The following is an 11,938-nucleotide window of genomic DNA, read 5'->3' as shown; positions in this document are numbered from 1 at the left end:
CTCCCCCTGCCTCCCTGCCTCCCTCCCTCCCTCCCTCCCTTCCTTCCTTCTTTCCTTCCTTCCTTCCTTCTTTCCTTCTTCCTTCTTTCTTAAATTCTAAATTTCTTCTTTTTAAATTATTTTGAGTTCCTGGGTACATGCCTAAGATGTGCAGATTTGTTACATAGTTAAATATTTGCCATGGTGGTTAGCTGCACCTATCAACCAATAACCTAAGTATTAAGCCCAGCATGCATTAGCTCTTATTCCCGATGCTCTCCCACCTGCCAACCCCTGCAAAAAGGCCCCAGTGTGTATTGTTCCACTCCCTGTGTCCATGTGTTCTCAATGTTCAGCTCCCACTGTGGGTGACAACATGTGGTATTTGATTTTCTGTTCTTGTGTTAGTTTGCTGAGGATAATGTCTTCCAGCTCCATCCATGTCCCTGCAAAGGACATGATGTCTTTCCTTTTACGTCTGCATAGTATTTCATGGTGTATATGTACCACATTTTCTTTATCCAGTCGATTATTGATGGGTATTTAGGTTGATTCCATGTCTTTGCTATTGTGAGTAGTGCTGTGATGAGCATATACATGCATGCATCTTTATAATAGAATAATGTATATTCCTCTGGGTATATACCCAGTAATGGGATCGCTGGGTCAAATGGAATTTCTGAATCTAGGTCATTGAGAATGGCCACAGTGTCTTCAACAATGATTGAACTAATTTACATTCCCACCAAAAGTCTAAAAGCATTCCTATCTCTCCACTGACTCACCAGTATCTGTTGTTTCTTGAATGTTTAGTAATTGCCATTCTGATGGATGTGAGATGGTATCTCATTGTGGGTTTGATTTGCATTTCTCTAGTGATCAGTAATGTTGAGGTTTTTCATTTATTGGTTGGCCACAAATATGTCTGCTTTTGAGAAGTGTCTGTTTATGTCCTTAATCAACTTTTTTAATGGAGTTGTTCTTTTTTGTTTGTTTGTTTTATTTAAATTTGTTTAAGTTCCTTGGAGACTCTAGATATTAGACCTTTGTCAAATGGATAGGTTCCAAAAATTTTCTCCCATTTTGTAGTTTGCTTGTCCACTCTGATGATAGTTTCTTTTGCTATGTCAAAGCTTTTTAGTTTAATTAGATCTCATTTGTCAATTTTTGCTTTTGTTACAGTTGCTTTTGATGTCTTCATCATGAAATCTTTCCCTGTGTCTATGTCTTGAATGCTAGTGCTTAGATTATCTTCTAGGGTTTTTATGATTTGGGATTTGACATTTAAGTCTGTAATCCATCTTGAGTTAATTTTTGTATAAGGTATAAGAAAGGGGTCCAGTTTCAGTTTTGTGCATATGGCTAGCCACTTTTGCCAGCATCATTTAATAAATAGGAAATCCCTTCCCCATTGCTTGTTTTTGTCAGATTCATTGAAGATCAGATGGCTGTAGATGTGCAGGATTTTTTCTGAATCTTCTACTCTCTTCTATTGATCTGTGTGTCTGTTTTTGTACCAGGACCACATTGTTTTGGTTACTGTAGCTTTGTAGCATAGCCTAAAGTCAGGTACCATGATGCCTCTAGCTTTGTTCCTTTTCTTTGATTTGTCTTGACTATATGGGCTCTTTTTTGGTTCCATATGAATTTTAAAGTACTTTTTTTCTAATTCTGTGAAGAATGTCACTTGTAGTTTAATGGGAATAGCATTGAATCTATAAATTGCTTGGGGCAGTATGGCCATTTTCACGAGACTGATTCTTCCTACCCATGAGCATGGACTGTTTTTCCATTTGTTTGTGTTCTCTCTGATTTCCTTGAACAGTGGTTTGTAGTTGTAGTTGTCTTTGAAGAGTTTTCTCACTTCCCTTGATAGCTGTAATTCTAGGTATTTTATTTTCTCTGTAGCAACTGTGAATGGAGTTCATTCATGATTTGGTTCTTTGCTTATCTATTGTAGGTTTATAGGAATGCTTGAGATTTTTGTACATCAATTTTGTATCCTGAGACTTTGTTAATGTTGCTTATAAGCTTAATAAACTTTTGGGCTGAGATGATGGGGTTTTCTAGATATAGAAACATGTCATCTACAAACAAACACAATTTGACTTCCTGTCTTCCTATTCGAATACACTTTCTTTCTTTCTCTAGCCTCATTGCCCTAGCCAGAACTTCCAATACTATGTTAAATAGCAGAGGTGAGAGAGGCTATCCTTGTCTTATGCCAGTTTTCAAGGGTAATGCTTCCAGCTTTTGCCCATTCAGTATAATATTAGCTGTGGGTTTGTCATAAACAGCTCTTATTATTTTGAGATATGTTCCATTAATACCTTCTTTAATGAGAGTATTTAGCATGAAGGGATGTTAAATTTTATGGAAGGTCTTTTCTGCATCTATTTGGATAATCATGTGGTATTTTGTCCTTAGACCTGTTTATGTGATGAACTATGTTTGTTGAATTGCATATGTTGAACCAGCCTTGCATCCTGGGGATGAAGCTGTCTTGATCGTGGTGGATGAGTTTTTAATGTGATGCTGGATTCAGTTTGCCAGTAGTTTATTGAGGATTTTTGCATCGATGTTCATTGGGAATATTGGCCTGAAGTTTTCTTTTGTTGTGTCTCTGCCAGGTTTTGGTAACAAGATGATGCTGGCTTCATAAAATGAGTTAAGGAGGTATCCCTCATTTTCTGTTGTTTGGAATAATTTCTGAAGAAATAGTACCAGCTCCTCTTTGAATTTTACCAGGGGTAAATTCATCTGGCCCTGGGCTTTTTTGGTTGTTATTTTTGGTTGTTAGGCTATTTATCACTGCCTTAATTTCAAAATTCATTACTGATCTATTTGAGGATTCAACCTCTTCCTGGTTCAGTCTTGGGAGGGTGTATGTGTACAGGAATTTATCCATTTTTTCTGGATTTTCTAGTTTATTTGCATAGAGGTGTTTATAGTATTCTCTGATGGTTATCTGTATTTCTATGGGGTCAGTGGTGATATCCCCTTTATCGTTTATCATTTTAAATTATGTCTATTGATTCTTCTCTCTTTTCTTCTTTATTAATCTAGCTAGAAGTCTATCTATTTTATTATTTTTTTCAAGAACCCAGCTTTTAGATTCATTGATTTTCTCAAGAGACTTTCATGTTCCTATCTCCTTCAGTTCTGCCGTGATCTTGGTTATTTCTTATCTTCTTCTAGATTTGGGGTTTGTTCGCTCTTGGTTCTGTCGTTCTTTTAGTTGTGATGTTAGGTTGTCCATTTGAGATCTTTCTAGCTTTTTGATGTGGGCATTTAGTGTGTAAATTTCTTTCTTATCACTGCTTTATCTGCATCCCAGAGCTTCTTGTACATTGTCTCTTTGTTCTCTTTGCTTCCAAAGGACGTCTTGATTTCTGCCTTAATGTTATTATTTACCCACAAGTCATTAAGGAGCAGATTGTTCAATTTCCATGTAGTTGTGTGGTTTCGAGTCAATGTCTTAATATTGAGTTTAATTAGATTGTGCTGTGGTCTGAGAGATAATTTGTTATGAATTAAGTTCTTTTGCATTTGCTGAGGAGTGTTTTACTTCCAATTATGTGATCGATTTTAGAGTAAGTGCCTGGTGATGCTGAGAAAAATGTATATTGTTTTTGGATGGAGAGTTCTGTAGATGTCTATTAGGCCCACTTCATTCAGAGGTGAGTTCAAGTCCTGAATATCTATTAATTATCTGTCTTGATGATCTGTCTAACATTTACAGTGAGGTGTTAAAGTCTCCCACTATTATTGTACTGGAGTCTAAGTCTTTTTGTAGGACTCTAAGAATTTGTTTTATGAATTTAGGTTCTCCTGTATTGGGTGCATATATATTTAGGATAGTTAGCTCTTCTTGTTGAATTGAAACATTTATCATTATTTAATGCCATTCTTTGTTTTTTTGATCTTTGTTGGAGTGAAGTCTGTTTTGTCAGAAACTAGTATTGCAATCCCTGCTTTTAACTGTTTTCTATTTGCTTACTAAATTTTCCTTCATCCCTTTATTTTGAGCCTATATGTGTCTTTGTATGTAGAATGGGTGTCTGGAATACAGCACACCAATGGCCCTTGACTCTTTACCCAGCTTGCCATTCTGCATCTTTTCCTTGGAGCATTTAGCCCATTTACATTTAAGGCTAATATTTTTATGTGTGAATCTAATCCTGCCATCATTAAGCTGCCTGTTTTGGAGACTTGTTATTGTAGTTGCTTCATAATGTCATTGATCTCTATACTTCAATGTGTTTTTGTAGTGGCTGGTAATGGTTTTCCTTTCCATATTCAGTGCTTCCTTCAGGAGCTCTTGCAAGGCAGGCCTAGTGGTGATGAATTCCCTCAGCATTTGCTCATCTGAAAAAGAGTTTTATTTCTCCTTTGCTTGGGAAGTTTAGTTTGGCTGGATATGAAATTCTGGGTTGTAAATTCTTTTCTTTAAAATGTTGAATATTGACCCCAATCTCTTCTTAGTTGTAGGGTTTCCACTGAGAGGGCTGCTATTCATCTGATAGTCTTCCCTTTATGGGGGACCTGACCTTTATCTCTGGTTGCACTTAACATTTTTTCCTTCATTTCAACCTCGGAAAATCTGATGATTATGTGTCTTGAGGTTGATCTGCTCATGGAGTATCTTACTGGAGTACTCTGCATTTCCTGAATTTGAATGTTGGCCTATTTTGCTAGGTTGGGGAAATTCTCCTAGATGATATCCTGAAGTATTTTTCCACATTTCCCTGATTTGAAAATGTTGGCCTTTATTTGCCTTAGGGTTGGGAAATTCTCCCTAGATGTATCCCTGAAGGTAGGGTTTCCAACTTGATTCCCATTATCCATGTCTCTTTCAGGTACTACAATCAGTCATAGGTTCAGTCTTTTTACATAATCCCATAGCTTCTGAGGTTTTATTCATTCCTTTTTATTCTTTTTCCTCTAATTTTGTCTGCCTGTCTTACTTCAACAAGACGGTCTTCAAGCTCTGAGATTCTCTCCTCTACTTGGTCTATTGAGCTAGTGATGATATTGGTTGGACTGTGAAGTTCTCATGTTTTGTCTTTCAGCTCCATCAGGTCATTTATGTTCCTTTCTAAACTGGTTATTCTGGTTAACAACTCACACAATGTTTTATTATGGGTTTATCTTCTTTGCATGGAGTTAGAATATACTTCTTTAGCTCAGTGAAGTTTGTTATTACCTACCTTCTGAAGCCTACTTATGTCAATTCATCCGTATCAGCCTCATTCCAGTTCTGTTTCCTTGCTGGAGAGGTATTGCATTAATTTGGAGAAGAGGCACTCTGCCTTTTGAATTTTTAGTGTTTTTTGCATTGATTTTTTTTTTTTTCCTCATGTTCGTGGGTTTATCCACCTTTGGTCTTTGCGGCTGCTGACCTTTGGATGGATTTTGGGTGGGGTATTTTTTTGTTGATGCTGTTGTTGTTGCTTTTCATTTGTTTTCCTTTTAACAGTCAGGCCCCTCTTCCACAGAGCTGCTGAGGTTTGCTGGGGGTCCACTCCAGACCTTATTTGCCAGGGTCCTTCCTGCACCTGAAGGTATCACAAGTGGAGACTGGAGAACAGCAAAGATGGCTGCCTGCTCTTTCCTCTGGGAGTTTACCAAGGTGATGACTTTGGACACTCTCCTGTATGAGGTATCTGCTGACCCCTGTTGGAGAGTCTTACCCAATCAGGAGGCACAGGATCAGGGACCTGCTTGAAGAAGTAGTCTGGCTGCCCCTTGGTGGAGCAGGTACACTGTGCTGTGGGGAATCCCACTTGCTTGGACTTCCTGGACTCCTCAGAGCTAATGGGCAGGAACAACCAAGTCCGTTGAACAGGATACTGAAGTTGCCCCACCCCTACCCCACTGGGCCTCCATCCCAGGGAAATCAGAGTTCTGTCCCTAAATCCCTGGCTGGAGTTGCTGAAATTCCTGCTGGAAAGCATCACCCAGTGAGGAGGGATATCTCCATGTCCCACCTAAAGAAGTAGTCTGGCCATGATCTGCCCCTGTCGCTGTGCTGGCTGTGAGGAATTCCGCCTGTTACAGACGGCTCAGTCTCCCCAGCAGGGCACCATCAGGGGAAAACAATGGACTTACATTTAGATTTGTAAAGTTTCTCTATCTATTTGGTTAAATTCATTCATATGTATTGCATATTTTATTAATTCAAATTCACCTTTAAATCATGTTTTAGGTTTTTAATGAAAAGATGTTGTATATTATAAACCTCCTATTTTATACTTCCTTTGATATACGCAAGTATTTTCCATAATGTGATTTTGAATGAAGTGGATATAATCAATTTATAAACCTCTGGTGTAACACTAACAAAAAATCTAGAACAACATGGGGAATATAATTGCAAATGATGTAAGCAAATTATCATAACCTTGCAGCTGCTCACCTACATTTTGTTTATTATTGGCCAAGTAATATTCTTGTTGTGAATTATGTGAATTTCATGTATAAAATGCACTTTCATTTTTTGAGATCCATAAGAGGAAACAAAATTCTTTGTGACTAGTCTTCCACAAACTTTTCAAGATCTGAAATAAAATTAAAATGAGTTTCTGTTCAGCTTTTGTTAACAACACATAATTAATAAGATCAAATATTCTCAAAATACAAGGTTTTATTTGAATGTATTTATTCGTGCAGATTTAATCTTACATTTTAAGCTTAAGTTAATTAATGTTTACAACCATTTGTCCTTTACTTAAATGCTGTCATATCAGATATCTTAATAATTTTCAAGAAGTAATACCATTTTAAGATATTAATTTGCAGGGCTTTTATATTAATATAATTTTGCATGAACCTACTATTTATTTTGACCATAATCCAAAGCTTGTTTTATCTCTTTGAAGAGATTAAGAGAATACAAAGAAAGATAGTTAGAAGAACAAGCAAAAAATAAAGATTACTAAAGAAAAAAATCTTATGGGTATGGGACCCCCCCATTTTAGGAATACATGTGATGTGTGGTCTCTTCTCTTTGGAATTCAAGCACTTGAGGAGGATTAGATTGCTCTTCAAAACAAAACTGTCCATGCAATATACATTAAAACCAGCATTAGTCTATTTGAGTTTTATTAAATATTGAGATCTTTTAAAACATGTATTTCTTGTAGAACTCTTAAGTAAATGAGAATATTTCCTAATAAATGTAATATGTACAAAATATACTGATATGTATGCACATTTCTCCTCTTATTTTATCCTTTATTTATACATTTTCCCAAGTCTATTAAATATTATTGAAATAACTTAATTACCTTAAATTTTATTCCACTTGCTTGTATTCATCTTTGTCCAAAGATACTAACAGTAACTCTATACTCATATACAGACCCAAAATATCACGCACTGCCTGATACAACATACATACCAATTCATCAAGCTTACATTTTTATTTGTGTTTAAATGTATGCAAAAAGACTTTTTAGAATTCTTTCTGTTCTCTTCAGCAAGACAAGAGAGTTCCTATGTTTTCAATTTTCCTCAGTATTTGACACCATTCAAGTTATATATTGCTAATCTGATGAATTATAAGGTTGTCTTTATTGTTGTCTATTTGATGTACAAGTTTTGTGTGTACAAAATAATAAAGCGTTCTATGAAATTGTTGTTAGGATCCTGGAATTAAACTCCCTCCAAATCTGGATTTCTAATTTACAAGGTTAGTAAAACATTTTTGCCCTATTTGGTTGAAATTATGTTCCTAATATTACCTATTTTTGTAGTGTTATCCATAAAACTTAATTGTGTATTCAAAGAGAAATAAATGAAAATATAAATAAAAGAAACTCAAAATAAGGTCAAATAAAACTTTTTTCTTTAGAAATAAAATTGGAATAAATCTGTTGATAAGGTGAAAATCAAAGAGCAAGATTTTACATTTTGTTTTCTTTTACAAGTGTAGATCATTAACCTACCAAATCAGCCAAAAGAGTCTCTTATTTTATAGCCTCTGGACCAATATTGCTGGAAATTGACTAAATATTTTATTATGTGGGTTGAAAATTACAGTATCAGTTGAATTTACAGTCTTATTAAGTCTCACATAGGCAAGTGAGAGGACTGATTTGGAAGAAACTAGAATTCTGTGTCGTTAGAAGCCACTTTTGTCACTCAAAGCAGCCTTCCTTTATTTAACCCATTCTCAGGACACTCACTTTATTTTACTTAAAGGCTCTATGATAACTTTACTGGGAGCAATTGCCTTCCAAGGGAAAGCCTATTATCTTCAAGACAAACTCCAACCATTCCATGTTGACAGATTGACAAAGTCAGATATTAGTATGTCTGGGGTGGTGGGAGTATGGAGAGTTAAAAGTTTTACTCAAAATAAAATAAGTTACATCAAAACAAATGCAAGATTTTGCGAACTGATATCATCAGAATCCTGAGGCATATATGTGGAATGGATTATAAGAGCCCAAAGATAATGGAATATAGTACCAAATCTAATTAAATTTTTAAATACAGATGCACGTTTTATTGATGATTCTGAATATAAAGTGTTTGCTCATGAAGTTACATGCAGTCATAATGGTTTACTTGGTTGGTTGCCTGAATCGTGGATTCAATGGATGCATATGTTAAATGGAGGGCAGATGCCAGAATTTTTTCTGTTATCATGTAGGGGAAGTAGACCAAAGACTTGGAAAGATAGGAATATTGAAGTGGATTTATTAAGTAACTTATAGACTGAACCCTCTATGCTAAATCTATCTAGAGAACCCACAGAACATTTCCTTCATTAATAAATTTAGAAATAAATCAGTAAGAGGACTACCAACATCATTTAGAAGCTAGATGCTACATCTCGCAAAACTAATTAAAATTAAAGCAGTACACTATGTGCTATTTTTAGATTGGGTAGGCAATATATACCACATCGAATGGACTTCCCTTACTCATTTATCAAGGAGTGCTTAGGGGTTTCAGGAGGTTACACAACAACAGAAGGCTTTGCAGAAAGTCTCGGCCTGGATCAGCAGATCTGATGTTACTTGAAGTGTCTTTAGCAAATAAGGATGCTACCTGGAGCCTCTAGCAACCACCAATAAAGGATCACAGAGTAAACTTTTAAGATTTTGGAAATAATCCATGCACACTTCTGCAGATAACCATTTTTCTTTGGAGCAAAAGATCTTTACTTACTCTTGGACCATGGTAAAAAACTGAAAGCTTATTCATGGAATGTAAAGGGATCCACAGTAACTGAGTGCCATCTGACCAACGAAACCATAAGGTTCATCATGTGTAAGAGCAATTTATTATTGGTACCATTGGCATAGAAGTGATTGGGCTTGAGTAGGTTTGAAAGGTCATAGCAGATGGCTAGACTGACTCCTGATGCTTACATCCTCTCACTCAGTAGACATTGATGGACACATGGGGAAGACATTATGACCAGCAGACGAGGAAATAATTGTGGCATATTTTACACACAGTTCTGCACTATTCACTAGTACCAACAAGATGTGAACAATTGGCAACATTACAGACTCATTCACAGGTGTTCCTGAAGAAGAAAGGAAAGAAATCCTCGCAGTTCAGAACTTACAGCTGTGCATACTGTTTCTCATTTCTTCTTGCCAAAGATAAGTCAGAAGTAAGGAAAGAATTGTTTGCTTGTTTTTATAATGGAAAGATATTCATGGATGTTGGGCATGCAAAAAGAGAGAAGGTAATATTTATTATGATTTGTCTTTCAACTCTAAAACGAAACTTCTACAGTCTACTTTATTATTTGAGGACTGCTGCTCCACAAACTACATTTCTGGTTTTCTACAGGTCTCTCCCTCTTGAGCTGGTCAATAGGGAACTTAATCCCTCTTGTTTATCTCCTGTTGGCTGACTGTATATCACCATGTTTCTGTTGATTTTCTTCTACATTTTTACTTTTTTTTTTTTTTCCCCTGGTGTCAGAGTTCATTTTTGTAACAACAATTGAGTATAATTTGGAGTTTTGTTAAAACTCAGAAATCAGGCTCAGCCCCCTCAGGGATTTCAGAATCATCCATCTGGAAATCTCTTTGTAGGCCTGGTCCCAGCTCCAAATGACCTTCCTGCAAACTCAAACAACACTGCCCTCCACATATTCCCTCTTCTAAGATTTTAATCCTTGATAATTTCAACATAATTCCTTCATTTCCCTAGGCTTAGGAGTGTCAGCTGATTATAATCCTTGCTAATTCTGTAATATGCTAATATTCTCCCTCTCTCTCTCCCTTTTTTTTTTTTTTTGATAAATTCACAATGTTATCTGCTTAGTTAATGGTTATTAATATTAAATTATCTTTGTTAAAATAGCTGCTATGGTCTTTGTTCTCTGCCTGAATTGTAGTTGAAACAAATATATGGTATATTTTCAGACAATTTAGTAAATTAAAACAAAACAAAACAAAACAAAACAGAGATTAAAGTAAATATAGAGACATACTTTACTTCATTGTTTGAAAAAATAAACATCAGATTATGAGCATAACTTGTCCAGGTGAGATGGAATGAAGAGATAACAATGAGGAAAATGTGGAGTGGAAAATAAAAAATAAAATAAAAGGGAATGTATTACAATATTTGTACAATATAATTCAAATTAAATAGTCAAATTATATAAAACAATGAGCCTACCTTATGTTTTCTTCGATTTTCACTATAGGTATGATGTTTTTAAGTATAGACTATTTTAATATTTAAAAGTGTACATTTTCGTTTTTTTTTTTTTGAGACGGAGTCTCGCTCTGTCGCTCAGGCTGAGAGTGCAGTGGCCGGATCTCAGCTCACTGCAAGCTCCGCCCCCCGGGTTTACGCCATTGTCCTGCCTCAGCCTCCCGAGTAGCTGGGACTACAGGCGCCTGCCACCTCGCCTGGCTAGTTTTTTGTATTTTTTAGTAGAGACGGGGTTTCACCGTGTTAGCCAGGATGGTCTAGATCTCCTGACCTCGTGATCTGCCCGTCTCGGCCTCCCAAAGTGCTGGGATTACAGGCTTGAGCCACCGCGCCCGGTCAACATATTTTAGTTTTAAACATATTTATTGGCTGAGTAGACTTTATGAAATGTATTTTCTTTATTATTTAAAAAAATGTTTTCGGCCTTATTAAGCTATCATTGACAAATGAAAGTTTTATCTATTTATAGTGTGCAATATAATGTTTTGAAACATGTATACATTTTTAAATGATTACATCAAAGTAATTAACATATCCGTCACCTTGCATTCTTGTCATTTTGTTGTGGTAAGAGCATTTAAGATGCACTCTGTTAGCAGTTTCCAAGTATACAATACATTATCATTAACTTTAGTCATCATAGTATGCAATATGTCTCCAAAATTTATTCCTCCTGTATGACTCATCTGATACTTTATGGCTGACACTTTTTTTCTTTCTTCTTTTTTTTTTTTTTTTTTCCTGTTTTTGAGAAGGAGTGTTGCTCTGTCGCCAGGCTGGAGTGCAGTGGCGCCATCTCGACTCACTGCAACCTCCACCACCCGTGTTCAAGTGATTCCCCTGCCTCAGCCTCCCAATTATTTGGGACTACAGGCGCCCGCCACCATGCCCGGCTAATTTTTGTGTGTGTGGAGATGGGGTTTCACCATGTTGGCCAGGATAATCTCGATCTCCTGACCTCATGATCCACCCACTTCGGTCTCCCAAAGTGCTGAGATCACAGGCGTGAGCCACCCAGCCGGGCGATACTTTGTACTTTTGAACTTTTGATTGATATCTCCTCATCCCTCCCTAATGCCAGGTAACCACCATTCTACTCTGTATTTCATAGTTCAAGCTTTAGATCTCTTGTGAGATCAGGAAATATTTGTCTGTTTTTGACTGGCTTATTTCAATTTGCATAATGTCATTAAGTTTCACCCACATGAAAAGATTTTCATCTTTTTTATATTCCATTATATATACATATATGGACTATATACAT

This window comes from Rhinopithecus bieti, unplaced genomic scaffold, assembly GCF_001698545.2.
Source record: "Rhinopithecus bieti isolate Rb0 unplaced genomic scaffold, ASM169854v2 scaffold_23894, whole genome shotgun sequence".
Taxonomy (NCBI): Eukaryota; Metazoa; Chordata; class Mammalia; order Primates; family Cercopithecidae; genus Rhinopithecus; species Rhinopithecus bieti.
Note: the sequence above shows the minus strand (reverse complement) of the source record.